This window comes from Macaca nemestrina, chromosome 14 (genome assembly GCF_043159975.1).
Source record: "Macaca nemestrina isolate mMacNem1 chromosome 14, mMacNem.hap1, whole genome shotgun sequence".
NCBI lineage: Eukaryota > Metazoa > Chordata > Mammalia > Primates > Cercopithecidae > Macaca > Macaca nemestrina.
The window spans coordinates 8,841,551-8,868,271 of NC_092138.1; the positions used below are offsets into that span (position 1 = coordinate 8,841,551).

At 51.9% G+C, this 26,721-nt stretch overlaps 1 protein-coding gene and 1 pseudogene across 11 annotated transcripts in view; one reads left to right on the forward strand and one right to left on the reverse strand.

Annotated features, from left to right (window-relative positions):
- LOC105498809 (semaphorin 4D) overlaps positions 1–26,721 on the forward strand; it is a 139,917-nt gene that overhangs the window by 27,472 nt on the left and 85,724 nt on the right. For 10 of the 11 annotated variants that reach the window (XM_071077573.1, XM_071077574.1, XM_071077575.1 and 7 more), the window contains exon 2: positions 13,875–13,940. The gene's annotated coding sequence lies outside the window, so the exon portion shown is untranslated. Of the gene's footprint in view, positions 1–13,871; positions 13,941–26,721 lie in introns of those variants that run through there. The other variant, XM_071077571.1, reaches the window with a different exon arrangement.
- On the reverse strand, positions 19,026–20,586 carry LOC105498807 (proliferation-associated protein 2G4-like; annotated as a pseudogene).

The window sequence follows — 26,721 nt, forward strand, 5'->3', positions numbered from 1 at the left end:
TTTAGTTTGCTGAGAGCTTTTTATCATGAATGGATGTTGAATTTTTTAAATGTGTTTCCTATATAAATTGATATGCCTGTGTGCTTTTTCTTCTGTGAATAGGTGGCTTGCATTTATTGATTTTTGAACACTGAGTCAATCTTGTGTTTTGGAATCAACTCCCTTGGGCTGTGGTGCATTATTTTTACATATTACTGGATTCAGTTTGCTAATATTTGGTTGAAGATTTTTGCATCTGTGTTCATGAAGGGTATTGTCCTATAATCTTCTTGTACTGTCTTTTTCTGGATTTGCTATCAGGGTAGTGCTGGCCTCATTTAGGTTGGGAAATGTTTTTTTCCTCCTCTCTTTTCTGGAAGAGAGTGTATGTAATTGTTGTTAGGTTCCTTACATGTTTGGGAGAATTTGCCAGTAAAACTATCTGGGCCTTTTCAGATGTCTTTTTCAGAAGGTATTTAACTACATATTCTGTTTCTTTCCTGTTTATAGTTTTGCTCAGGTATCTATTTCATCTTGTGTGAACTTTGGTGGTTTGTTGTTGTGGAGAAATTTGATCATTTCCTCTAAGCTGTTGACTCTTTGTGCACGGAGTTGTTTGCAGTGTTCCTTTTTAATGTCTGTGGGGTATGCAGTGAGAACATTTCCTTCTTTCCTGATATTGGGAATTGGGAATGTATTAACATATGAGGACTTCAGAGCTAGTGTTTTAAATGCAGCCTCTGTGTGGAACCAGTCTAATCAGGACTGTAATCTGTAGTCCTAGGTATTACCACATTCTCATGGGGCTGGATTACCTTGGGTTACATGGTACCCCTTGGGGAGTAGCAAATGAGGTGCCTTCGGAGGGACATTAAGGCTTTTAAACCCTGGGGTAGCCTTTGGTGCCTGAGTGGTAAGTTAATAGGAGTTACTCCAGTGACCTGCGGGACTTCAGTGTCTCTAGAAGTTTCACTTTGCTGCCCCCAGCATTCCACAAGCGTTACACCCCGGGAGAATCTGGGCAGCCTTATACCAGAGCGAGAAGAAATCCGCAGTCACTGCTTAGAGGGGATGAGATTTTCACCACTTTCCCAGGGTGTTTGAGGTGATTATGCTGAGTGGCAGGTTAATAGGTACTAATTGATGTATGTTTTGTTTATTTCCAATAAAGGCCACAAATTAGCCTGTTTGAAAAACCCAGGAAAAATAAGGCCAAATGGAGTGGTATGTTTTAGTGTGATGTTGAAGCAGAGATTGCTTTGCTGTCACTTTTCATCTGGTGGGTCAGGGACTGAAGGTAGTTGACGGCGTGCCCTTCTGAATGCTCTGTTGTCAGCTTTCATCTTAGGTCGTAAAGTAGACGTTTTTTCATTGATGGACTTTGGGGAATTCGGTTCCTGACCCGGATATTGTAGCATCTTCCTATGTGAGGGAAAAAGTCACAGTTTGTAGTGATTCTTCAAGTGAGATTAATTTTGCTTCACTTAATTAAAAAATCTGTGTCATGCTGGGGTTTAACAGAAAGTGATGTATGAGCAATAAAAAGAAAATAGGTTTCTGCAAATGTGGAGGGTTTGGAAATACCTGTTGCAGGTGGAGTGGAGTGGGGTTCTCTGCAACCCCTGGAGCCATCCTACGGCGCTGAGTTTTCTCAGTGATCAAAGTTGTTTGGATGAGCAGGCCTGACACCACGACTACCCTAGTCTCTCGGTGTCTTCTTGCAAATGATTCTCTTTGGACAGGTGGGCTCTCTTTCTGCTGCAGGGGGCTGTCTTTCTGCTACAGGGATGTGTAACATAGGCATAAATGGCTAGCCCTGGGAGAGCCCTTTGGGAGGGCTGCTGTCCAAGCCCAAGGCTGTAGGATGTGCTACTGCCAGCTTTCCCTGCTTCTGCTGTGGGCATATCCTTGCAGCAATTTATAAGAATCATGAGGCCAGGCACAATAACTCACACCTGGAATCCCAGCAATTTGGGAGGCTGAGGCAGGCAGATCACAGGTCAGGTGTTCGAGACCAGCCTGACCAACATGGTGAAATCCTGTCTCTACTAAAAATACAAAACTTAGCTGGGCGTGGTGGTGCGCGCCTATAATCCCAGCTACTCGGGAGGCTGAGGCAGGAGAATTGCTAAACCTGGGAGGCAGAGGTTGCAGTGAGCTGAGATGGTGCCACGGCATTCCAGCCTGGGCAACAGAGTGAGATTCTGTCTCAAAAAAAAAAAAAAGAAAAGAATCATGCGCTCCCAGGTGTGGTTCCCCCCCCTGTATTAAACAAGTAACACATTTACTGTAAAAAGTTCAGGTAACTCAAAGGAGGAGAATGAAATCAACTCCTCCACCATGTATATTCTTATGTAACTGATGGCCCTAGTTTCCTTTGGGGCTGAACTGTAGGAACCGGATGGCTGTGAGCTCTAAGGGTGCTGTGGTATAGGGACCTCGGGGGGAGCATTAGATGTGTGTGTTTTCACAAGGTCATCCAGGTTCTGCGGTGTCAGGAGCCGGGAAGCTGGGGACGTGAGGACATGAGGAGAAGGGTGGGCACGTGGTCATACCAGGGCAAGGGCCACGTACCCGTGTCCTTGTGTGGCCACCAGGAAGGAGGCAGGCATGACGCACGAGCTGGGACAGGAGTGCCCACATCTAGTCATGGAAACTTTTCAGCCTAAACAACCAGGGGGACAACCCTTGTTGTTTCTTCACACGTGGGGCTGTGAATGCTGCAGATGAATAATTCAGTTTCTTTCGGGGAGGTTGGTGACATTTTCGTTTCTGCTCTGGTTGCTTGTAAAAGGGTAACAGGGCCTTTTTTGGGCCTTGCCTTCTGGAGCTGGTGGCTCAGAACCTTCTAGTTATAGAGTAACAAGACCGCTGTGGGGAGGGAGCAGCATCCTCGAAGGAAGCTCTGACAGTGACATCGAGCTCGTATTGGTCATAGTCTTGTGCACTCCGAGGTGAATGCTTGTGACCTGGTAGCTGCCTCCCAGCTGCACACAAGGACAGAACTCACCAAAACACAGGGCATGTAGGCTTCAGACCACGTTCCCACGTGCTGGGTTTGGGTAATAATTACTGTGTACTCATTGCAGTGGAAAAGTGCAGTTGGCTGTGCCTTGAGAGTGTGCACATGTGGGTGGGTGATGCTTCTGGAGCATGACCTGGTGCACACAGGGGCCGCGTGCTCCCTCGATGATGCACCACGTATGGTCCGGACGGAAAGGTCGCTCACGGAGGTCATGGGCGGCCCTCGGTACATGTGGAGAGCAGTCAAGCATGTGTTCACCTGGTCTGTGAGTGTTAGTGTGTCCCAGGTGTTGTAGGTGTGGACGCCTGGGGAAAGCCGGAAGGGAAAGTCCCCAGGCAGACCCCTCTCTGAGGTTGTGGTTTCTTAGAGGTGTTCGAGGAACCCAGAAAGAATTCCAGATTGGTAGAAAGAAAAGGTGTTTCTGAAAAGGAGTCCATATCACTGCATGGAAACTCAGAGCGGAGTGATCACCCTATTTTTTGTACAAGTCAGGGGAAATTATGTTTGTGTGTGTCACTGAGTGTTTCGTGTGCCTGGTCCCTTGGTGTGTGTCCCAGCAGCTGCGGCACTGTGCTGCAGAAGCCCCTAGCCAGCCCAGGGCTGCAAACTGCCCGGGGTGTACGCTGTGTGGCCCTGCTCCTCCATGGTGCCTTGGCCACCTCAGATTCTCACTCTGTCACATAGTGGACCATCTCCTCAAGCCCCAGTGCTCCAGTGAGCCCACCTTCCCCGCTGCCTCCAAGAAATGCAGGAGTCACTCCTGACACCATCTCCAGACTCGCCTCATTCCACAGGATCACCTTTGCCATCGGTTGAAGCCGGTTTCCTCCTAAACCTGTGGATTCCATCTTCTCCTCATTCCACCTTGGACTTGGGCATAAGCAGCCTTTGAATGGAGCACTGGGGCCGCCCAGGGCTCACCTGTCTTAGTACAGCTCTATAAGTCGTAGGTATCTGAAGGCAAAGCAAATAGTCCTTGTCCCTAAATGTACAAATGGGTTCAGCCTCCTAGAGAGACAATTGACTCCCCATGGAAAAAGCTGGTATCGTGTCCATTGGAAATCCATGTCAATATTCTTTTACTCTGTATTATTTTTTTCTTGAGGTGAAATTCACATAACATAAAGTTAATCATATTAAAGTGAATGTGAATAGTTCCATGACAGTACATTCGCAATGTTGTGCAACCTCTAGCTCCAAGACATTTCCAGCACCCCAAAAGGAAGCCCCCTAATTATCAATCCATCATGGCCCAATCCATCCCTATTCCCCCAGCCAACTCCATGTCTTTTTGTGATTCTTTAACTTCTCCTCTGAAGGGATTGTGACACCTCCTTGGTTCTCTTGTGAGTGATGATTTAACAATGTTTTTAATGCATGGTCATTTTTTTAAGTGACCCGTTAGCAGCCATCACCCCTGGGCTGAGCTGCCAGCATTCTCACTGGATGGATGGTGCTGGTTCCTGGAGACTTAGGCCCCTCTTGTCTGTTCTCCACGGGATGCACCAGACTAGGGGCTCTTTTTAAAGTGAGAATCTGGTCATGGAGGGCAAGGAGGAGCATTCCGTGGGTGGATCTTCCCAGTCTTGTCTGTGGCTGTGAACCAGCATGAGAGGTTCTTGGGTGATATGTGGAAATGTGCCCCATTCCTGGGCTGACCCTCTTTGCCCCTGACAGGTTGGTCAGTGAGTATGGGGTTAATTACTGTGTGCTCAGTGCTTTGTAAAGCATGGGAGATGTTTACAGCTATAGAGAGGACATGGTGTCAAAACCAGAGATGCATCCAAATAAAGCAAACAAGCTAATATAATTTAGAGCCAGCATATACTTGTGTTAGAGATGTCACCATGAGCTGAGCAGAAAGCAGGACCCTCGCCCTGGGGGTGCTCTCCGCACCTCCACCCCCCTGCCCCGTGGTAACTCAGGCTTATCCAGCCCTGTCTGGGAGGCTGAGGATTCCTGCAACCCCGCCATTTCCTAATGGACCCAAAGAGTGAGGATGTGGTTTTTGTCTAGTTCTCACCTCTCTCTCTGATGGTTGACCTCCGAGACTTACTGAGTTGCTGTCAGTTTCCCCTGGGGGCGCTTCACTCTGGGGAGACCAGTGGGTTCTGAACCCTGTCCTCAGTGTCCCTGTCCTCTCCTTTGTTCCCATGATCTTGCAGGGAGAGGACCCGTTGCTGCCCTTCCTAGCTGGGGTGTTGCACCCCACATCTGAGGGGTCTCTCCTTGTTGATGAACTCCTTTTCCTGTCCAGATCCTGGGCATAGGAGAGGTGGCCAGAGGCAACCTGGCTGCGCCCTGCTGCTGGACTTGTAATGTGTTGCCCCTCCTCGGCCCCCCGACTGTGGCTGCCTTGCCCCTGAGGGCCTCAGCCCCACCCCAGCTGTTTATAATCATCCGAAACCCAGATCAGAAGGCAGGATTTCCAGTCATTCCTTTTTTCTTTTTTTCTCACAGGTAGCATCTTGGTGAAATAATTCAATTTATAATTAAGTATTTTTATTTTACATCTTCAACATGATTAGAACAAACTGTCCTTGGTCCCTGAGAGCATAGTGCATCTGAGAGAAGAGAGGAAGAAATAGGCTAACAGTGTGGTTTTGTGGCAGTTTTCTTGAGGGTGGGGGAAGGTGAGTCACACTCTCCGTTTTTGACTGGTGTTCTGATTCTGAAATTTAAGAAAAGCGCATAGAACCCCAAAAGCACGTGTCTAAGGTGGAAAGTGAAGAAAGTGCCCCCATGACTGCAAGGGTTGAAGTTAAGCCTTTGGGTCTACTTGGTACCATTTGGTTCTTTTTTTTTTTCCTGAGACGGAGTCTTGCTCTGTCACCCAGGCTGGAGTGCAGTGGCGCCATCTCAGCTCACCGCAACCTCCACCTCCTGGATTCAAGCAAGTCTCCTGCCTCAGCCTCCCAAGTAGCTGGGATTACAGGTGCCCGCTGCCACACCCAGCTAATTTTTGTATTTTTAGTAGAGACGGGGTTTCACCATGTTGGCCAAGCTGATCTTGAACTCCTGACCTCGTGATCTGCCTGCCTTGGCCTCCCAAAGTGCTGGGATTACAGGCGTGAGCCACCATGCCCGGCCCACCATTTGGTTCTTTAAACACAACATAGAGAGACGTGTTGTGAATACACTTTGGAGACGGGTTGACGCTAATTAGTTTAGTATGTCCCCACCTCTGCTGCAAAAGTGAAAAAGCAGCAGCAACAAAGGGCTGGTCATGACCTGGATGAGAAAGAGAGAGGTTGGGACTCGACCATGGAAAGCCCTCAAGTAGCCCTGCTGAACAGATTTAGCACCAGGAAATGGACCCCTGTCTATAAAGAGGACCAGATGGATCATGAAAAGATCGCTGATGTGAGCCTCAAGTAGATTTTTAGCTCAGAAATGGGCTTGGTTGATAAGATGCGTTAAGCATGTTCCACTGTGGCTTTCCCACTGCAAATGCAGGGAGCAGCTATTCAAAGATTCTGAAAAGAATATAGCAGCAGGTGGTTTGGGGAGGAAGATTAGAATTGCAAGTATTCCTCTATTGAGCATGAGTCTGCCGTTTTTCCCCGTCTGGTATTCCCCAGGCTGAACTCAAGACGTTGGAAACCTGGAAGTGGGTATGGGGATGCAGAGAAGAGAGTGCTAGAAGCCTTGTTTCTCTCTCTCCCTCCCTCCCTTCCTTCCTTCCTTCCTTCCTTCCTTCCTTCCTTCCTTCCTTCCTTCCTTCCTTCCTTCCTTCCTTCCTTCCATCCTTCCATCCTTCCATCCTTCCATCCTTCCCTCCCTCCCTCCTTCCCTCCCTCCCTCCCTCCCTCCCTCCCTCCCTCCCTCTCTTTCTCTCCCTTTCTCTTGCTTTCTCTCGCTTTCTTCTCTCCCCTCCTCTCCTGCCCTCCCCTCTCCTCCCCTCTTTTCTTTCCAGCAGCCTTGATCTTTTTCCCAGCTGGAGTGCAGTGACATGATCACAGCTCCCTGCAGCCTCAAACTCCCAGGCTCATGTGATCCACCTGCCTCACCCTCCCAAGTAGCTGGGACTACACGTGCATGCCACCACACCCAGCTAATTTTTTTTTAATTTGTAGAGACAGGTACTCGCTTTGTTGCCTTGGCTGGTCTTGAACTCCTGGCTTCAAGTGATCCTCCCGCCTTGGCCTCCTAAAATACTGGGATTACAGGCATGAGCCACTGCCTCTGGCTGGAACAGCTCTAAATAGGAGGTGGTGTTGGCTTCTTGTTGTTTTGAGTTGTTTGCTGTAGACTGGTATTGGGGAATTTTTACTCCTTCCAATTGAAAACATTCCATCATTTTGCCAAAAACAACCCCACCTGTTTTGTGAAGAAAACACGGCTCTCCTTATGTGGGTATGGCACAGGGAAAAAACATTTCCACATTTTATCAGCCGGTTGCCTGCTGCTGCTCACATCAGTGTGATAAAGGGAGCGCGCTGGTGGCCACTTCCCTGGGAGCCTGCTTCTCTGTGGAAGCTGGCCTTGTGGGCTTTCGTGCCATACATTAATGTGTAGATGATAGTCTTAGTTACTGTGAATTATAATAGCACCATATTTAAATTTTGGACTGAGTTAGCCAGAGGATCTATACCTGTGAGAAATCAAGTTTCAAGAATTTGCAACGCACTCACGCCAAGTGATTTCTGGCATTTCTTTCTGGGTGTGCAGACCACTCCGGGCAGAGAGGGAGTGGCTTTAGCCCCACTTCAGCAGAGTCTGAGAATTTCCCTTCTTAACCCAAACCGTGTTTAATGAATCACTAGGAAAAGCAGGTTGGTAAAACTCATCCTAGCCTTCTTAAAATTACCCATTTGTTGTTCCAGAAATACACATCAGGCCAGCCACGGTGGCTCACACCTGTAATCCCCGCACTTTGGGAGACCGAGGCAGGCGGATCATGAGGTCAGTAGTTCGAGACCAGCCTGACCAACATGGTGAAACCCCGTCTCTACTAAAAATACAAAAATTAGCCTGGCATAGTGGCGCATGCCTGTAATCCCAGCTACTCAGGAGGCTGAGGCAGGAGAATCGCTTGAACCCAGAAGGTGGAGGTTGCAGTGAGCTGAGATCGCACCACTACACTCCAGCCTGGGAGGCAGAGCGAGACTCCGTCTCAAAAAAAAAAAAAAAGAGAAAGAAATACACATTGGCCCTAGGATTCAGGCTTCCCAGGACTCTGGGGGTTTAGGATGTCCAGGACACCATGATTTCTATCCATATGCTACTCTCCTAGTATAGAAGAAAAATGTTTGGAGGTTTATTCTGGCAGCCTTCCTGTGGTGCCCACACCTGTCCTGGGAGGGCGATGAGTCACGATTGCCTCCTCAGTGGTCAGGACTCAGAACTGTAGCCATTTGCTCGCGGCCATCCATGTGAAAGACGCACACATACAATTTGGAGCCAGACTGCTGCTTTACCTATTGACGTGCTCCTCTCTGTGGGGGACTTTTCAGTTTCACAGAGTCAAGCGTATATGGGGTGAAACATTTTGTTGGGATTACTGGTCCCAATTTCTGCTCGTTGCCCATAGCTAAGAGGTGCCCTTGTAAGGTTCCTGATATCCCTGGCATGCTGCTTGCTAGAAAAGTCATTGACAGCAGGGAGGGGCTCACACTTGCACACCACCTCAAGCCTTGTGATTATTTTCTCTGGTCATTTTGTAGGAGGAGAGTGGCTTCTTGCTTTAATCTACATTTTTCTGACCTCCAGTGAGATACACATTTTCTTTCCTGCGTTCAGTTGCAGTTTGCAGTAATCTTAGAAGAGAGACCTTGCGGCTTCATGAGCGTGCTGAGGGGCCCAGCAGAGTCCCCGAGCGTGACTGTAGGATTAGGTGGTGGGGTTGTCTGCCCTGGGAGCCCTCTCTCTCCTGCAGGGTATATGGGACAGCAGGTCACCTGCTCCGTCCTCCCGCTCGGTGTGTGTGGTGGCCACATATGAGGCTGGTTGTCATTTTCAGCTGGCCCTGCCAAGCCCTGCCTGTCTGCAGGAGGAGGGCGGCTTACACAGAATGCCCAGTGTGCTGAGTTCCATGCTGGAGGGCATGGGTTCTCCCAGGCGTGTAGGATGCCCATGTCTGTGAGGGGTGTGGTTCACCTTTAGTGTTGCTTCTCCCCTTTTTCCTTGCTCTGCGGCCTCCAGGACCAGCTGTGCATGTGAGGCTGGGGTATCTCTGACATATTCCTGAACTATCTCATGAGCTGTTGGTCTGAACCAGCGGAACCTCAGTTAAACCTGTGAGTACCAGTCTCACAGGAGGCAGAATCGAAGCTCTCACCTGTGCCTCCATTGCACGGGTGTGTGACACGTTTGGGAGTTTCACGTTGTTTGTAATCAGTAAGCAGTTGTCAAATAAAAAATCCAGACTTAGTAAGAAAAGGCTTTCTTAGGAGTATGCAAAGGAGAGAATGGACTATCACAGTAGGGGCCGGGGCCTGGCCACACGCTGACCATGAGATCATGCGTGTCTCAAAGTTTAGGCCAAAGCGCTTTTCTTTGTAGGGTGGTGTAGATGAGGCTTAGAAGAACCAGAGGTGGGATATGGAATGAGGGTGGCAGGGTCAGAGGATGCGTTACTGTTTCTCAGGCCAGCTGTTTCTCAGGAAGGGCTGCGCTGGCTCCGTGGGGCCCAAGGGGCCTGGAGAAGGACAGAGTGAAGCAAGGTTTGGTTATGAGCATTTTGTTGTGAGTGATCGGGAGCGGGCGGGGGACGCACAGTGCCACTGGTCATGGAGAGACGCAGAGCAGGCATTGGCGGGTTTCTGTGTCTGGCCTTGTCCTGGGTGGATGGGGGTATCGTGAGCCTTGGCTCAGTCCTGTGGGGAGGGTTTTTTTTGTAGTGGTTGTTTCTGGAGCACAGTGGGCAGGGGATTTCTTACCTCCTGCTGTTTTCTAGGAGCACATGGCATTGTTGCAGTTGTCACCCAGAGTTTTACACAGAATAGAGTGTGTTATTTGGTAACTGGATGCTGGCCTGGGCTCCCTCGTGTTAGCCACATGGGCCCTCAAATCTCAGCCTAGGTCTTGTGGCGTGTAGGCCTTTCTGACCAGCTGAGGACCTTGGTCCCTGCTTCTAGGTAGGGCATTTGAGCCAGGTGATGCAGGAAGGAAGGTGCCTGCCACACAGGGGCAGCCCCCAAGGCTTGCAGGGAGGACGAGGGTCAGCCCCCTTTGGGACCCAGGGCTGAGCAGGGACAGCTGCAGGGAAGAGGCTCTGGGTCTGCAGGGGGGCTTCTCATGCCACCAGGAGGATAAAACCCTCAGGAGTGTTAATAAGACTCCCCCGCAACACCCTTGCGGGCTCTTCCTCACCTTGATGTGCTCCTGCCTTATCAGCATCTCACTCCCTGAAATGACTCTCCAGTTGTTTCTTTGCATCCTCAGGAGGGCCAGGGACTTTTGATGCAGCTTGGCACACAAAAGGAGCAAAAAGCATTCACTGACGGAATGAATGAGCCACATCCAAACCCTGACTCCCTTAAGATGCCCCAGGGACCAGACGCTGTTCACTGGACTACAGCAGCATCCCCGAGGGCCTGTTAGAAATGCATGTTCTTGGGGTCCACCAGAGCACTACCAGGCTTGGGCTCCAACTGGGGCCCAGAGATCTGGCATGCAGATCCTTGCCTGGGGCTCTGCTCCGGGCCGCAGTATGAGAACCACTGACCAGAGGCACATGGGGTCTCCAGGAGGCTGCGATGGCTCAGAACCTGCCTCTGAGCTGCTGAGGAGGAAGGAGGTGATTCTTTTCCAGTGTGTGAGTGGGTGGGGATGCTGGGCTGCAGCTCCCTTGGGAAGAGAATAAGGACCACGTATAGTGTGTGTGTGAGTGTGCATGTGTGGGCAGGCACATGTGTGTAGGTAGGTGTGTATATGAGTACATGTGGGTGTGTGCATGTATGAGTACATGTGGGTGTGTGCATGTAGGTACATATGTTTGTGCATGTGTTTGTGTGTGTGTATCCATGTGGGCATATGTATCTATGTGTGTCTATGAGTGTGTGTTTAGGTATATAGGGGTGTGTGTATGTGAATGTGGCATGTATGTGTGTGCATATATGTATATGCATGTGTGTGTGCCTGAGGGTGTATGGATGTGCATGTTTGGATGTATATATGTGCATGTGTACACATGTGTGTCTCTGTAGGTTTGTGTGTGATTTTGTATGTGAATATACATGTGTGCTTACATGGGTGGATGTTTGTGTGGTGTACCTGTGTGGATGGGTGTATACGTGTGTGCATGTAAGTGTGGGTAGGTGTGTGTTTGCATGGATGGGTGTCTGTGTGCCTGTATGCATGCATGTGATGCATGTTTGTGGCATGTGTGTGGCGTGTGTGTGGCAGGCAGTCTTTTAAGTGGACCCAGGAAGGGAACTGTGTGACCAGCCATGAGTTGGCCTTCCTTAGGGTGTATGCACCATGTGGAATTTGTAGGTTCCACTAAAGAAAAGGGGTGATGCTCTGTGGGTGACTGTGGTACGTATCTGTTGCAGTGTGCAGGGTACAAATGGCAGTAATACGGAAACTCAGAAATGTAGGGACCAAGTTGCCTTCGGATCCCTAGGCCACTGCACAGCATGAAAAACCTGTTACTGCTCTCTGGACTGTCCTCCCAAAAGCCTGTGTTTCCTGTGCAGCCACGCACACGCATACATAAGGCCACCGTGGAGTGGTGGGCTTGCCCTGGCCGCCCCTCCACAGCCTGCCTTTTTATTCTGGCTTGAGCAGTTCCCTTTCCACACAAGGTAACCTCCTCAGGGTTTCTTTTTTGTTTTTTCTTGTTTGTTTGTTTGTTTGTTTGAGACCCAGTCTCGCTCTGTCGACCAGGCTGGAGTGCAGTGGCACGATCTCAGCTCACTGCAGCCTCCGGCTCCTGGGTTCTAGCGATTCTCCTGCCTCAGTCTCCCAAGTAGCTGGGACTACAGGCGTGTACCACCATGCCCAGCTATTTTTTTGTATTTTTAGTAGAGATGGGGTTTCACCGTGTTAGCCAGGATGGTCTCAATCTCCTGACCTAGTGATTTGCCCACCTCGGCCTCCCAAAGGGCTGGGATTACAGGCATGAACCACTGCACCCGGCCTGTTTTTTTGTTTATTTGCTTTTTTTGAGACAGGGCCTCACTCTGTTGCACAGGCTGGAGTACAGTGGCACAGTCATAGCTCACTGCAGCTTGACATCCTGGGCTCAAGCAATCCTCCCACCTCAGCCTCTTGTGTAGTTGGGACTACAGGCATATGTCACCATGCCTGGCTAACTTAATGTTTTGTAGAGATGGGGTCTCACTGTGTTGTCCAGGCTGGTCTTGAACTGCTGGGCACAGGCGATCCTCCCATGTTGGCCTCCCAAAGTGCTGGGATTACAGGCGTGAGCCACTGTGCCCGGCTGACCTCGTTGTTCTTTGTAATGGGTACATAGATGTCAGCGTTTGGATAGACCATTTATTTGATTCTGGTCGGCTGCTGATGGACTTTGAAGGTTTCCATGGCTTTGCTGTGATGCGGGAAGCACCCTCGCGGTGTAGCTTTGTGTCCGAGTGGAATGTGATTCAGGAGCATCCCGAGTGTCACAGTCAGGTCACACTGGGTCTGCTACCCCACTGTCGGGCGCCGGTTTCCCCGCCTCATCGCGGGCTCTGGTTGCTCAGCTCTGTAGGTTGCTGCTCATCAGAAAGATGAAAACGACCATCCTGCTTCAGTTGGTTTCTTTCATCGTTAATGGCATCGAACAGCTCGTCCCTTCACTTGCCATTTGCGGCTCTGTGCCCTGTGGGTGGGGACTTTGCGACGCTCACTCCTTGCTTCAGGAGGCCAGTGACGAAGGAAGGAGCCCTTTACGTTTTCTCGGCGTGTTGACTCATGTTTCTCCTTTATGCAGGCGCATTAGTAAGCCTTCCCCTACTTTTAAGATTGTTTTAAAAAAAAAACAAACCCTCCCAGCTGGACGTGGTGGCTCACGCCTGTAATCCCAGCACTTTGGGCCGAGGCAGGCGGATCACTTTAGGTCAGGAGTTCAAGCCTGGCTAACATGGTGAAACCCCATCTCTACTAAAAAAAATACAAAAATCAACCGGGTGTGGTGGCATGCGCCTGTAAGCTCAGCTACTCAGGAGGCTAAGGCAGGAGAACCGCTGAACCCGGGAGGCGGAGGTTGCAGTGAGTTGAGATTGCGCCACTGCACTCCAGCCTGGAGACAGAGCAAGACTGTCTCAAAAAGAAAAACCCTCCCAAATTCTGGTTCCTGGTTGGATTCTTCTTTTCTTCTCTCTCTCTTCCTTGCCCTCTTTCTCCTCCCCTTCTTCTTCTCCTGATTTTGGTTTTTAAGTATGTAATTAATTTTAAAACTTAAAAAGTGTTAGAATATTGAGTATTAACACTGAGATTGCCTTCATATGTGATTTTAAATTAGGGACTGATTTGGAGCTTTGTGCTGCAGTGTCCTTCTTGACTACGCCTTCACTGGGGGTCACAGGGTTTCTGGGTAAGGCCTTGGCCCACCCTGGCTGCCTCCTACACTAGAGCTCACGCTCAGCGATTGTGTGCTGTGCCAAGGAAAGGCCCTCTGCCAAGTTGGTGCCTGGCCAGGAGCAGAGGGGAGGAGAGAGATGGGTAGGGTGAAGGAAGGTACAGATGATGGCTCCCTCCCAGTTCTTGCTAATCCTTGTCCGTTAGCTGTGATGCCTCCTCTGGTCTCACCTGGCCAGGTAAGCTGTACCCTGTGACTGACGGTTCTCTAGGACGATACTCTTGCAGTCCTTGGGGGACATTTTTGGCACAGTGTTGGGGTATGGAATTGTGTGTATGTATATTGTAAGGGAATCTGGTAGTTTATCCTGCTAAAATGCACCCTTTTCTAACTCTGTTTCAGACTCTGCTAACAACAGATAGTAGAAAGAAAGTGTGTGCTGAAATGTTTGACGACGCTGATGGTTTGGTAAGTGATGGCGTCTGCCTGAGAGCCATGGTTCCGTTTGGAATTGGCTCTTCAGAAGGTCTAGTCCCGGTGTTCCAGCCCTCAGTCAGCAGCAATGCCTGTTCACTGTGTGACCTGCCGAGCAGGTGTCTGGAGAGTGAGGAGGAAGGCCTGTCTCCGGAAGCTCATGTGGTTCTGCCTGGAGTGGTCAGGGTCTGTTTAGGGGATGCGGCTGTAGAGGAAGTCAGAGTGGGTGGGGGCAGGGCAGGCAATGAGCAAGGCGATGCTGGGTGTGGCTTGTTTGGTAGTGAGCCCAGTGCCCAGCCTTAGTACCGGCTTCCCTGGCAGGAAGGGAAGGGCCCCAGTTGAGGAGGTGCCCCTGCCTAGACTGTCCCCTGAAGACTGGTACGCCTAGGAGTTCATATTGGATTGTTGAAGGTGGTCTTTCACCCAACCTTGGGGGTCTTTGGGAGCCGGTGGGCAGTTGCTTCTCTTCTGTCCACTCACTCACACCCCCCATGCCCCATGTTCAGGGAGGTCTGGGGAAGACAGTGGCTTGGGCTGGGGTGAGGTGGACAGGGACAGCTCCCTGGGCTGCCGCACCCTTGCTCCCACCCCGCCCTTCAAATGTTCCGAGTGGAAGAAGGGTCTCCTTGTTGTCTGAGATTCCAGAGCACCAGGGCACACGGACCCTGCCACAGGCAGCATGTGGGTGCGAGTCCACATGTCATGGCAACCCTAGAGGGCACTGGGGCCCTCCCTGTCATGGATGAGGCCATGGAGGCACAGCGTGATGAACTGATGTGGTTTTAGGCTATGACCCAGGCCACCCATTTTCTCTGGCCCTGTCCCCACCCCCTCCCAACTGTTGGGATGGGGCTGCCCGCCCTGCAGGGCTGCTGGGCCACAGGCTGGCCCGCCACTTCATGGGTTCAGTTTCCTTCTCTGTAAATGTGAAGAGGCACAGCCACCCTGGCAGCTTCCTCGAGGGGCAGGGCTTCCTCACCTGTGCTGGGCACACGCCTGGGCGGAGTCCTGTGCCAGGGCCCCACTGGGTCAGCTCGGGGCTGGGGGTGCTGTGGCATGGCTGTGCCTTTCTGCTACCCCGAGGGTGGCCTGGGCTGGCACAGAACATGTCCTTGTGCTGTGCAGGATTGTAGGCTCCGGGGGCTCACCCTGTGCAGAATGCCGCCCTCAGCCTCACACCCTGCCGTCACCATGGGGCACCGACTTCAGTTTGACACTCTTACTAGGCGTGGGAGGTGCCCTCGGTAGCCCCAGGAGGGACCGTCTTTGGCTCAGCAGCCACCTGTGCAGGTCTCTCGTTTCCAGCTTGTTTATGTGCTCAGATGGAACCGGAAGAGAAGAGGTCATCAGAAGAAGCTGCTCTGTTTGATTTGGTGGAGGGCCCACCTGTCCAGGGCCCCCAAGGCCCACTCCTGCTAGATCTGGTGTGGAAATAGAGTAGGAAGTGAAAATCTTGGGGGGCTGACCCCGTCAGCCACACCAAGCTGGGGGAGCCTCAGCTACTTCTACGCCACCTTCTGTGGCCACTCCTGGAGATGTGGATTAAAGGTTGATGCAGGCGTGTCTGTGTTAGAAGGTGTTTCCAGATGTGACTTCAGCTGTAAGAAGCAGGACATGTAAGTCCTTGTGTCCCCTTTAGAAAGCCAGGTTGTGACTCCTGCCCTCCTGTGCCTCGGCCTTCCTGGTCCTGCCCAGCCTGGGATCTTCCTGGCTGCAGCTTTCACATCATAGATAGTCTCCATACACAAGACCATCTGCAAAGGACATACTGAAGATTAAGACATATATCCTATCGAGACCATCCTGGCTAACACGGTGAAACCCCGTCTCTACTACAAATATAAAAAATTAGCCGGGTGTGGTGGCCGGCACCTGTAGTCCCAGCTACTTGGGAGGCTAAGGCAGGAGAATGGCATGAACCCGGGAGGTGGAGCTTGCAGTGAGCCGAGATCACGCCACTGCACTCCAGCCTGGGTGACAGAGCGAGACTCCGTCTCAAAAAAAAAAAAAAAAAAAAAAAAAAAAAAAAAAAAAAAGACATATATTCTAGAACTTGGGTTGAAGTGGAAGCAAAAATAACTTTTAAGGGACTTTTCCCAGTGTGAAGTAGCTCATATAAGCAGCTTTGCCGCCCTTTGGGTGGGGACAAAGCAGGCACTGTGGTTCCCAGTGTCATTGTGAGCCAGGCCCTCTGATGCTGGGTCCTGGAGAGAGGACAGTCTCCACAGGAACCTGACCGTCAGGGCTGTGTGTCCACCCAGCGAGGGCTGGGACTAGATGGTTCCGGAAATCCTGGTTTAGATTGGTATGGGGTGCTGGGGTCCTTACTGCAGGCCTGTTGGACATGACTGGGAACACAGCCTGGGGGCCATCGGCTTCCAGCAGCTTCCCCCAGAAGCATGGGTATAACAGGCAGCAAAGGGCTCTGCGTCCTCAGAGGAGGGAGCACAGGTTGGCTTGGACATCTGTAGGGGGGAGCCAGAGAGCCACAGGATACAATGCTATGTCTTGCTTGTGATTTCTTAGACCCAAACTCTTACACTTGCATGTGCTTATGGGGAGTTGAGTGCAGAAAGTGAATTCCTTTGGGTTTGGTTGTTGTTTTGATACCACCTGCATTTAAGCTCTTCCTTCTTAATTTCAAACAACCCTGTAGTCTTTATAAAGTGCACTGTGTGGGTGCTGCCCAGCCTCCCTAGGGTCTGAGTGTGCCCCACTGCTTGGAGGCAGGGCTGCTTCACCTGCGCTGGGATGGAGCCCTGTTCATAGGAGCTGGGCTTTATTTTTAGCAGGTACAGTTCCATGTCTCACAGAGCTGAGAGCAGAAAGACTGTAGATTTAATTAAATGACACTGAAAGGGGAGGTAATTACTTCTGCATGTTTCAGGAGGCCCCGGAGGGTGTTTCAGGAGGCCCCGGAGGGTGTCCCAGGTCCTCTGCTGCAGCCCTGTGAGGCTGTTACCTGGAAAACGCCCAGGACCCCATCCCTGATGGGCACTCAGGGTCCTGGGCATTGCTCTGACTAATGATGAACGATGTGAGCTTTCTTCTCTGAAGCCTAGCTTTGGAGATAAGCCATGCAGTCTAGAGACAGTGCAGCAGGTCATTGCAGAGGAAGCATGGTCAAGCTCTGCATCCCAAAGCTGCTTTAACAGGACAGGACACCGGGCGTGGTGGCTCATGCCTGTAATCCCAGCACTTTGAGAGGCTGAGGCGGGTGGATTATCTCGGGTCGGGAGTTCGAGACCAATCTGGCCAACATAGCAAAACCCCCGTCTCTACTAGCGGGGCATGATGGCTCATGTCTGTAATCTCAGCCACTTGGGAGGCTGAGGCAGGAGAATCGCTTGAAACCAGCAGGCGGAGGTTGTAGTGAGCTGAGATCGCGCCATGGCACTCCAGCCTGGGCGACAGACTGAAAAGACTGGGCACAGTGGCTCATGCCTGTAATTCCAGCACTTTGGGAGGCTGAGGCTGGCGGATCACAAGGTCGGGAGATCAAGACCATCATGGCTAACATGGTGAAACCTCATCTCTACTAAAAATACAAAAAATTAGCTGGGCATGGTAGCGGGTGCCTGTAGTCCCAGCTACTCAGGAGGCTGAGGCAGGAGAATGGCATGAACCCGGGAGGCAGAGCTTGTAGTGCCGAGATCACGCCACTGCACTCCAGCCTGGGCGACAGCGAGACTCCGTCTCAAAAAACAAAAAAGAAAACAAAACAAAACAAAAAAACAGGTCAGGACATGTAGGGTACTAGCACCATCCAGCTGCCTCCTGCACACAGGAGGGGCCAGCGGCCAAGGGTTCATTTATAGTAACCAGAAGCTTCCACACCCTCAACACACTCAGATCCATAGCACCTCCTCCTACCAGTGGCTGTGTGGGTGTTACTGCCTCCCTATGCCTCATAGGGTCCCTGTTCAGTATCCTAGCTGGACACCACGCCTGACACGGAGCACCAGAAGTGTGGCTGATCAGAGCCGAGATACCTCGAGCAGTTACAGAGAGTTTGCACACAGAAGGCAAGATGCACTCCCTTGTTCATGACCTGCGTGCATGGCATGCAGAAGGAGTGTATTTTGGATGTGTATTGGGTTAGATAAAATATATGACTAAAGCAAACTTAGTCTTTTTTTTAATGAGCAAATCCAGATTTATTTTAATGTCATGTCATTGTCAATGTGTTTAAAAACCTCATAAGTTAGTGGGAGCCCTAGTTTCCTGGGACGGCATGCCAGAGGTACTGAAATTTGTCGCCTTTCTCTACAAACCCCCAGCAATCCAATCCAAGTCCGTAGCTTCAGAAAGCCAGGAGTCATATCTTCAGTCAGTCTACTCCTCTGGTTCTCGGTTTTTCTTTCAAGGGAGGGAGATCACAGTGTTTCAAACAGGGAACAAAACCAGTTGAGCTTCCAGCTCAGGTTTGTGTAAGATGGAGCGAGGGGAGACTCACTCCAGAGAAAAGGGTAAGGTGGAGATGAATTATTTCTCTACAGCTTTGTGAAAATGGAAGAAAAAAGATTGACAAATGAGGATCCATTTCATAGATGAGAATCGCTTCATAAATGAAGGCTCCAGCTCCTAAAATGGGAGGGGCCTGACTGGACAGCCTGAATCAGATGAGGAGTCGGCCACACTGAATAAAAACAATCTGAAAAATAATCCTTCTAATTTTGAAGCCAGATAAAATACTTGGGGAGAATGGAAAAGAGAGGAAAAAGCCCCAAACAGATGGAAAAATGCTGACGTCAGAGTAGTATAAAAAAATTCAACCGAGTTTTCGGTGGCGGTGGCTAATTTAGCCCTGTTCTGTTGTAGGGTCACAAACTTTGACCAAGCAGAGAGTAGTAGAAAAGGCCAGAAAGAGGGGCTTGAAGACGATGAATTTTGACTCCTGATTTTATTATTTAATTTCTTTTTTTCATTTAAAGTAGTCTTCTGTGGTTGGGAAGCCTCACCTCCCAAGACCAGAGTCAGATGCTGGTTGTTGTTGGAAGGGGGTGGGCTGGGGAACTGGGGTGGGGACAGGGAGACCCCCGCTCTGCTGGCGGTCCTAGGTGGAGAAGAACTGCACTTCACAGAGTCTGGGGTGTGGTGGGAAGGGGATGAGGCAGGAGCAGCAAGCTGGGGAGATGGGACCCACCTAGGTCCCCAGCTTCATTTTCTTCTAATGTTTCCCCAGTGCTGGCATTCTCTGCAGTCTTGGAGGCCTTCTTTTTTTTTCTTTTTCTGGGTTTTTTGACTTGCAGAACCCTGGAGGAGGGTCTTTAGCTCTGCATCCTGGACCTCCATCTCAGACTTATGGGGGTCAGGCTGGAAGGGACCACTGGTTATCCGCATGGGGCCACTGGGCATGAGCAGAACTGTAAATTTAAACTGGGCAGCAAATTCCCCCTCCTTCTCATAGAGAACATTAAATGGTCGCAGCAGTCCATGCTTGGGGCGCTCCACCACACCCATCTGAGCCTTCTTCTCATCTTCAAATGCTCGGAAAGTAAACGGCGTAGCATCAAAATGCCTTTCCACCTCACCGAAGAAGGCACGTTAGGTTTTCATTTTCAGTCCATACTGTTTGGAAGGGTCTCGTTTGTAAATAGTGGTTCTCTGTCCTGCATCCTTGGCCTTTCCCTCTCCTGAGCTGACGAGAACATCCACAGCATATACTTCATGTACCTCAAATTCAGCTTTTTCACGGTCCTTCTTCTGCTGGTCTGTGGGATTCTGAGTAATGGTTTTTTCTCCATCGATGACATGCTGCTTCCACTGGTGTGACAGGCATACCTTCTGTTGGCGTGCAGTTAAATGAGCGGGCAACTTTGTTCCCGGTTTCTGTCACTTGTGTGTTCTGATTTCCAGGTTTGACCAGGCATGGGGCAGCTTCAGCACAATGGTGAGCTGCCTTAATAACATCTGCTTTCCTCCCTGTTATTTGGGTCCCCTGAGCTACGTCAACCACAAAAGCATGAGCTACATTAGCGGTGAAGCCGTCTGCATGGACCCCAAGGTCAATTTTTACCAAGTCACCTTCCTTGAGAATGTAATCCTGGCCGCTCTTCAAAGGGGAGAAGTGACATACACCGTTATTTACCGAAATGCTGGTGGGAAAAGCAATACATTTCTTCCTTTTCCTTTTTTTTTTTTTTTTTTGAGCCGGAGTCTCTCTCTCTCTCCCAGTCTGGAGTGCAGCGGCACGGTCGCGGCTCACTGCAAGCTCCGCCTCCAGGGTTCACGCCATTCTCCTGCCTCAGCCTCCCGAGTAGCTGGGACTACAGGTGTCCGCCACCATGCCTGGCTAATTTTTTTGTATTTTTAGTAGAGATGAGGTTTCACCATGTTCGCCAGGATGGTCTCGATCTCCTGACCTTGTGATCCACCCATCTCGGCCTCCCAAAGTGCTGGGATTACAGGCATGAGCCACTGCGACCGGTTCTTCATATCCTTTTCTTTCTTGAAGATTTTCCCTGTTTCTTGTGTAATGGTGGCACCACCTTTCTCACTGAGGCACTGACACACCTGAGCTAGATGCTTCCACCAAGGACCGAAGTGCCCTGTTGCTGATGTCGCCCCCCATCTTCTACCTGGTCATGACCAGGTCCTCGGCGATAGTTTGCTCCTGCTGCTTGTCCTCGCCCGACATCTTCCTGCCACCACCACTGCAGCCTCGTTTCCCCTGAGCCGCTGCTCTGCTTCCCTTCCCAGTCGCAGGCTGTGGTTAGAGCTCCCTCGATCTTCGAGGAGAGGGCGAGCAAAAGCCACAAACTTAGTGTTTTAGCGTGACTTCTGGGAACATCTGAAATTATACCTGTGGCTTGCCTGGTAGGTGTAGGATCTAAACTGTTCTTTGGTGCCCTTGGATTTGACTTCCTCTCCTGTCCAGGCCCCGCCCGTGTAGTTGGGAGCTAGTGACTTGTAACAACCATATCAGGCTTTGAGAGTGTTTTTAGCCAGCTTTAAGTGCTATTATGTTGCATTTATGCAGACAATTACAAAATAGCCTGCTGGGCCTTACCAAATAGCCCGGTTTCACCACTGAGATTGTACGTCTGCAGGGCTCCCTGGCCTGTGCTTTCAGTGAGCACACCCATCCCCAAAAGGCCCCGCGCTGTCTGGGCTTCTGTCTCCCTTGTTTTCTGTGGGTAAGACTTACACAGTGGATTTGCCGCTGATTTTCCGTGTCCCAGCTGTACCCTGAATGCATCAACGGGCATGCTCAGCCTGCAGGTCAGTGATGGCTTGTGATGAGCCCCATCCTGCCTTCCCGTGGGAGGAGGGTCCCCACGTAACCCTTTCATGTCCTGACCTGCACTTGCTTTGGCAGCCCCTGGGGTCCCACTGAGGGGCTGCTATTTATGCAGCTGCAGGACACACGCTAGAGTCCTGGGAAAAGCCCCTCAGGCACTCCCACATCTGGCCAGGCTATTTATATCCCTCAAAAGGGCCCATTTTTCTTTGCAGAGAGTGAACATGTGGGCAATGGTGTCATGCCCGCCAGTGGAGTCCGTGAAACAAGCCCTTTCATTGAATAGCTTTCTGGGTGCATCTGACACGTTCTCATCCATGTGCAGAGGCCTCGCGGTTTTACGCCTTCTCTGCTGCCATTGTGTGGATCACTGCTCCTCAGAGTGCAGGCGGACTGTGGCCCCCATAGCAGCCTGTTCCTGGTGCTGGGGGTGCCTGACTGGTCTGGATAGGCATACCTTGCCTCCCTGTCCCTATCCCACATCGCCCAGGGGAGGGTGGGTCTTCCATGGCCTGCCATGCCACAGGTCACTGAGCTCCTGCCCTGGATCCCATATGCCTGGGCAGTGGGGCGTCAGCAGAGGAAATAGTAGTCTACTATGGGGGCAGACAGACCCCAAAGGAGATCAATGGGTCAGGTATGATTGAAGTTATAAGGGGGAAAAATAAAGCAGAAAAAGATGCCAGGGGCAATGGCTTACTCTTGTCATCCCAGCACTTTGATAGGCCGAGATGGGAGGATCACTTGCGGCCAGGAGTTTGAGACCAGCCTGGGCAACATAGTGAGACCCCCATCTCTATAAAAATATAGAAAATTAGCCAGGCATGGTGAAATGCACCTGTAGTCCCAGCTACTCAGGAAGCTGAGGTGGGAGCATGACTTAAGCCCAGGAATTCTAGGCTGCAGTGAGCTATGATCACACCACTGCACGCCAGCCTGGGTGACAGAGCAAGACTCTATGCAAATAAATACATCTAAATAAAATACAAATAAATAAATACATAAAGCAGAGAAAGAGATGAGATAGGCTCTATAAGGGGAGTTGGGCTAATTGATGGAGCCACAGCTGGCGCCATGCCTGTGCCTGGGGAGGAGCACCGTATGCACGGGGAGCACTGAAGTGGGGGTGAGGAGGGCAGTGGGCAGAGGCAGAATCAGGAAGGACAGGGGCAGGAGAGGAGGTGGTGGGTTGGGGAGGTTGAGGGGGGTTGGGGAAGACCCCTGGCTTCTGAGGAAAATGGGCCATGTTGGGGGTGCCGGGCACCCGGTTGGGAGGCTGTGAGGTGGTCTGGGAGAGCGGTGCTGGTGCGGGCATGGTGCGGCAGTGCCGATGAGGAGTGGCTCCCTTTGGTGCTTATTTGGAGGTGCACCAGGAGGACTTGCTGCCAGCTTGGATCTGGGGTGGGTCATGGTGTGGGTCGGGAGCACAGAATGTCCTGGGGTTTGGCCTGAGCCGTAGGAAAGATGGAGGCTCCACGCGGGCTTCTGCCTGGGCTCTCTCGGAGACGTCTCAGCTTTGGGGAGATGAGGAGCATGGTTTGGGGACACGGGAAGCTTGAGGTGCTTATTAGTGGGGAGGAGGCTGTGGGGTACCTAAGCCTGGAGTCGAGGAGACATCTGAGGACTAGCCCGGGGGTTAGTCCTGACTGGACCTGGGGCACGGAGCCCTCCCAGGGCAGGCCCCCTCAGAATGCCCTCGCTCCTTCGCTGTCAGGTAGGGATGTGTCTGAACCTGCTCCTGCTGCCTGCTGGCCTGCAAGGGTCACAAGGAGAGACCAGCCTTCGGGGGCCTCTGTCGAGATTGGAAGGACAGATAGGCAGCGTGCGAGGGAGGGTCGGGATTTGGACTGGCTGTCGGCTGCTGTGGCAGAGACGGTCTGGGCCTGGGAGGTGAGATGGACAGACTCGAAAGGATAGGACACATGGCAGGGCTCGGAAGGGAAGGCATCTGGGGAATTGAGGGTCTCCTCTTATCTCTGCAGTCTTTGGGGGCAGCACCTATCCCACAGGGGCACGCCCAGCTGAGACTTCGAGTCCTCTGAGCTGGACGTAGTGTGAGCAGGGAGCCCGCCTGAGGCCTGGGTGCAGCGTGGCATGGGGAGTGGAAGGTGCATCCTGAGGGGAGGCACCTTCCTCCCCCGCCAGCGTGCCTGGCGCACAACCCCCCTCCCACGCCTCAGTCTCCTGCTGCTGCTGCCTTGTTTTAGAAGGTGCGGCTGCTAGGGTCCAGGATGACCCACGCCCCTGCCGAGGGGAAGTGGCTGCTCCTTTGTGCGGGGAGCCTCGGAGCCCTGGAGAAGTCCTGGGAGGCAGCCTACCCTCTCTGCCCTCCTTGGTGGCCCGAGAGGGGCCCCGTGGTGTTCATCATGGGGATGAGATGGTGTGTCTTGTTTTCTTTAGCCCATGTTGAGTAGGGTGGGGTCATAGCCTTGCAGCAGGCCCTGTTCAGAGCTAGTCAGTCAGTCTCAGGGTGTTTTTGTTCTTTGGTTTTGCCCCTTGTGGTAGGACAAATGATGGCCCCCGAAAATGCCAGGTTCTAGCCCCTGGAGCCTGAGAGGGTGACTTTAGATAGAGAGTTAGAGTCTGCAGATGGGACCAAGTTGAGGATCTCAAGGTGGGGAGATGATTCTGGATTATCTGCTGGGCCTCAAGTACACTCAAAAGTGTTCTTCTCAGAGGCAGCAGAGGGAGATTAGACACAGAGGGCCCAGAGGCCACAGTAGTGGTGGGTGTGGGGTGGATTTTATCTGCCAATTGGGCTGGGCCTCGGGGTGCCCAGATAAGTGGTCAGGTGCCATTCTGGGTGTCTGTGTGGGTATTTCTGGGTGAGGTTGACATGAGAATCGGTAGACTAAGGAAAGCCGTGGCCCGGGAGGCAGGATGGACAGACCCGCAGGGATAGAACACGTGGCAAGGCCTGGAAGGGAGGGGGTCCGGGACATGAGGGTCTCGTCTCATCTCCTGCTGGGGGTGCAGTGTTTGTCCTGCATGGCACCCCCAGCTGAGCCTACAGAGACCTCTGAGTTGGACACAGAGGCTGGGAGCATGGGTAGGGAACTCGTCTGAGGCCTGGGTATGGCGTGCAAAGTAGAAGGTGGGGGAGGAGGTGGCCCTTCCTAGAGTGAGTCGGCCTCACCCAATCCGTCGAAGTCCTCCATAGAACAAAAAGACCCGGCTCCCCGAGTCAGAGGGGAGTTCGCCGCCTGACTGCCTGTGAACGGAAGCTTCACAGGGTCTCCAGCTTGTGGATGACAGATCCATAATCACGTGAGCCGAGCGCATAATAAATCTCTGTCTCTCCCTGTGCACATGCTGTTGGTTCTGCTTCTCTGGAGAACGCTGACTAACCAAGGAACCACAAACCAAGCAACGCTGCTGCCGCCAGAAGCTGGAAGAGGCCGGGGAGTCTCCCCTGGGGCCTCCAGAGAGCGCATGGCCCTGCTGACACCCTGATTTTGGTCAGTGAAACTGATCTCAGCATTCTGGCCTGCAGAACGTGAGGGAATACACTTCTGTTGTAAGCCGTCCAGTTTGTGGTCACTGGTGAGCGCTGCCGCCCGAAAACCATACAGGCAATGTAAACAGCGCTTCCGTGAATACCTGGCCATGCTCTGGAGCTGTCATTCAGTGCACGGGTTTCAGGGAGCAGCAACTCACGGTCCGAAGAGCTGTGTCTCTTCATTGTAATAGATCTTGCAAGATCCGTTTCTGAAAAGATCCAACAGTTCATCCTTCCCTGTGAGTGCGGGGAGTTCCCTGTTCCAGCACCCTCTCTCGGCGGTGGCGTGAGACACTATAGACCGACTTGTCAGTGTTCGGGGCAGAGTGACAGCTTTGTGGCCTTGATGGCGTCCCCCCAGGTCCTGGTGAGTGTCACGTCCTTGTTGGATGTTCTGTGGCCGTTTGGATCCTCTGTGAATCGCCTGTTGTGTGTTGTGACCCTGTTCTGTCAGGACGTTCAGCCCTCTCTTGCCAACCTATAGGAGCTCTGGATTTGTTATAGATATTGATCTTCTTTCTTCTGCTTGGAACATATTTATTCCTAATTCTCTTCTGTGCCAGTTTCTTTTATGAATGTATCATTTGCTGTCCAGGTTAACTCATTTGATGGTCGAACGTGTCTCTCTCTTCTCTTGGGGCTCGTGGGTACCAGCGTTTGTTAAGAAGATTACATGGGTTGTCTGGGGATTTTCTGGCAGGGATTTTCTTGTTTTGTGTGTTTGAATTAAACTCTTGAACGTGTCTAGAATGCTTTTAACAGGAAATAATATGCTTGGGGTGGGGAGGACAATTTTGTTTCCTTCCAGTGTGCCAGCACTAATTAGTCAATAATCCGTCCTTTGACCAATGAATTGAACGACAGCTCTGTGGTCTGTTAGGGCCTCATGTAAACTGGGTTCCGTCTGGGGATCCTCCTTCCCACTCGCTGGCCCACTTGTCTCTTCACATGCCCACATCCCATCAGTAGCGGCTGCAGAGCACCTGCTGACAGCTGGGAGGAGTCCCCTTGCGTGCTCCGTGTGTGATGACGTGCTTTGTGAGCCGTGATGGCAGGAGCGCTCCTGCGTATGCCTGTATGTGTTTGCCTGTGTTTCTCCTTGTGACTACTGGGCAGAGCATGATAAGGGTGGGTACACTGTAGCTGTGCTGGAGGGGCAGCCAGGGAAGAGCCGTGAAGGTGGTGAGGGAGGCCCAGGTGAAGCAGGAAAACAGAGACCACCAGGTGGACGCAGAATTATGTCTATGGTAGGTAGGTATAATTTCTAAAAGGCAAAGTGTCCAGGACAATAAATATAAAGCAGGTTTATTATGTGGGGAGCAGTGAAAAGAGAACCCTTCGTGTCAGGGACCTGCCTACTGCTTGGATTTCCTTTGGGCATGAGTGCCCTGACTCTGCCTGTGGTGGGGGGATGCATGGGCATGCAGTGGGGTGAGCTGTTACTGCACCTTAGGCGTCTGTGCCTGGCCCAGGGCTGCCTGACCCTGGGCACCTCTGGCAGCTGGCACCTTACAGTCCCCAAATGCTCTCTGTGCCCCGTCTTCTATGGCACAGCTCTAGCAGGGCAGGGCACACCCATGCAGGGAGCCCAGGAGGTCAGGGCCTGCAGTTACCCACTGGTGACCTCAGCCCCACCCATGCTGTGGAGGGAGGGGAGAGAGTTTCAGGTGCTGGCCCATACAGGACTTACAGCCAGGACAGGAGGCAGCCGGGTCCTGGCCACCAGCTCGGAGACAGGCATGGGGTGGGGTGCGGGTGAGGTGCTGCAGGGCCAGGGCTGTCCGCCACCCGCCTACCCCGGGCAGATCCTCCTCTGGCGGCGGCTGCTGGCCCGACCTGCTTCCCGGGTGGCTATTATGGGCGGGTGGAGTCCACGCCGCGCTTTTCTGGGAGGGCTCATTTTCTGTCAGACAGCTGAAGGCTCCACTCTGCAGGGACAACAGGACCGTGGTACACCCGCTTCGAGGTCAGTGAGAAGGTGGACAGGGCAGCCAGGCCCCATGGGAAGGTGGCTGGAGACTGGGCCCATGGGC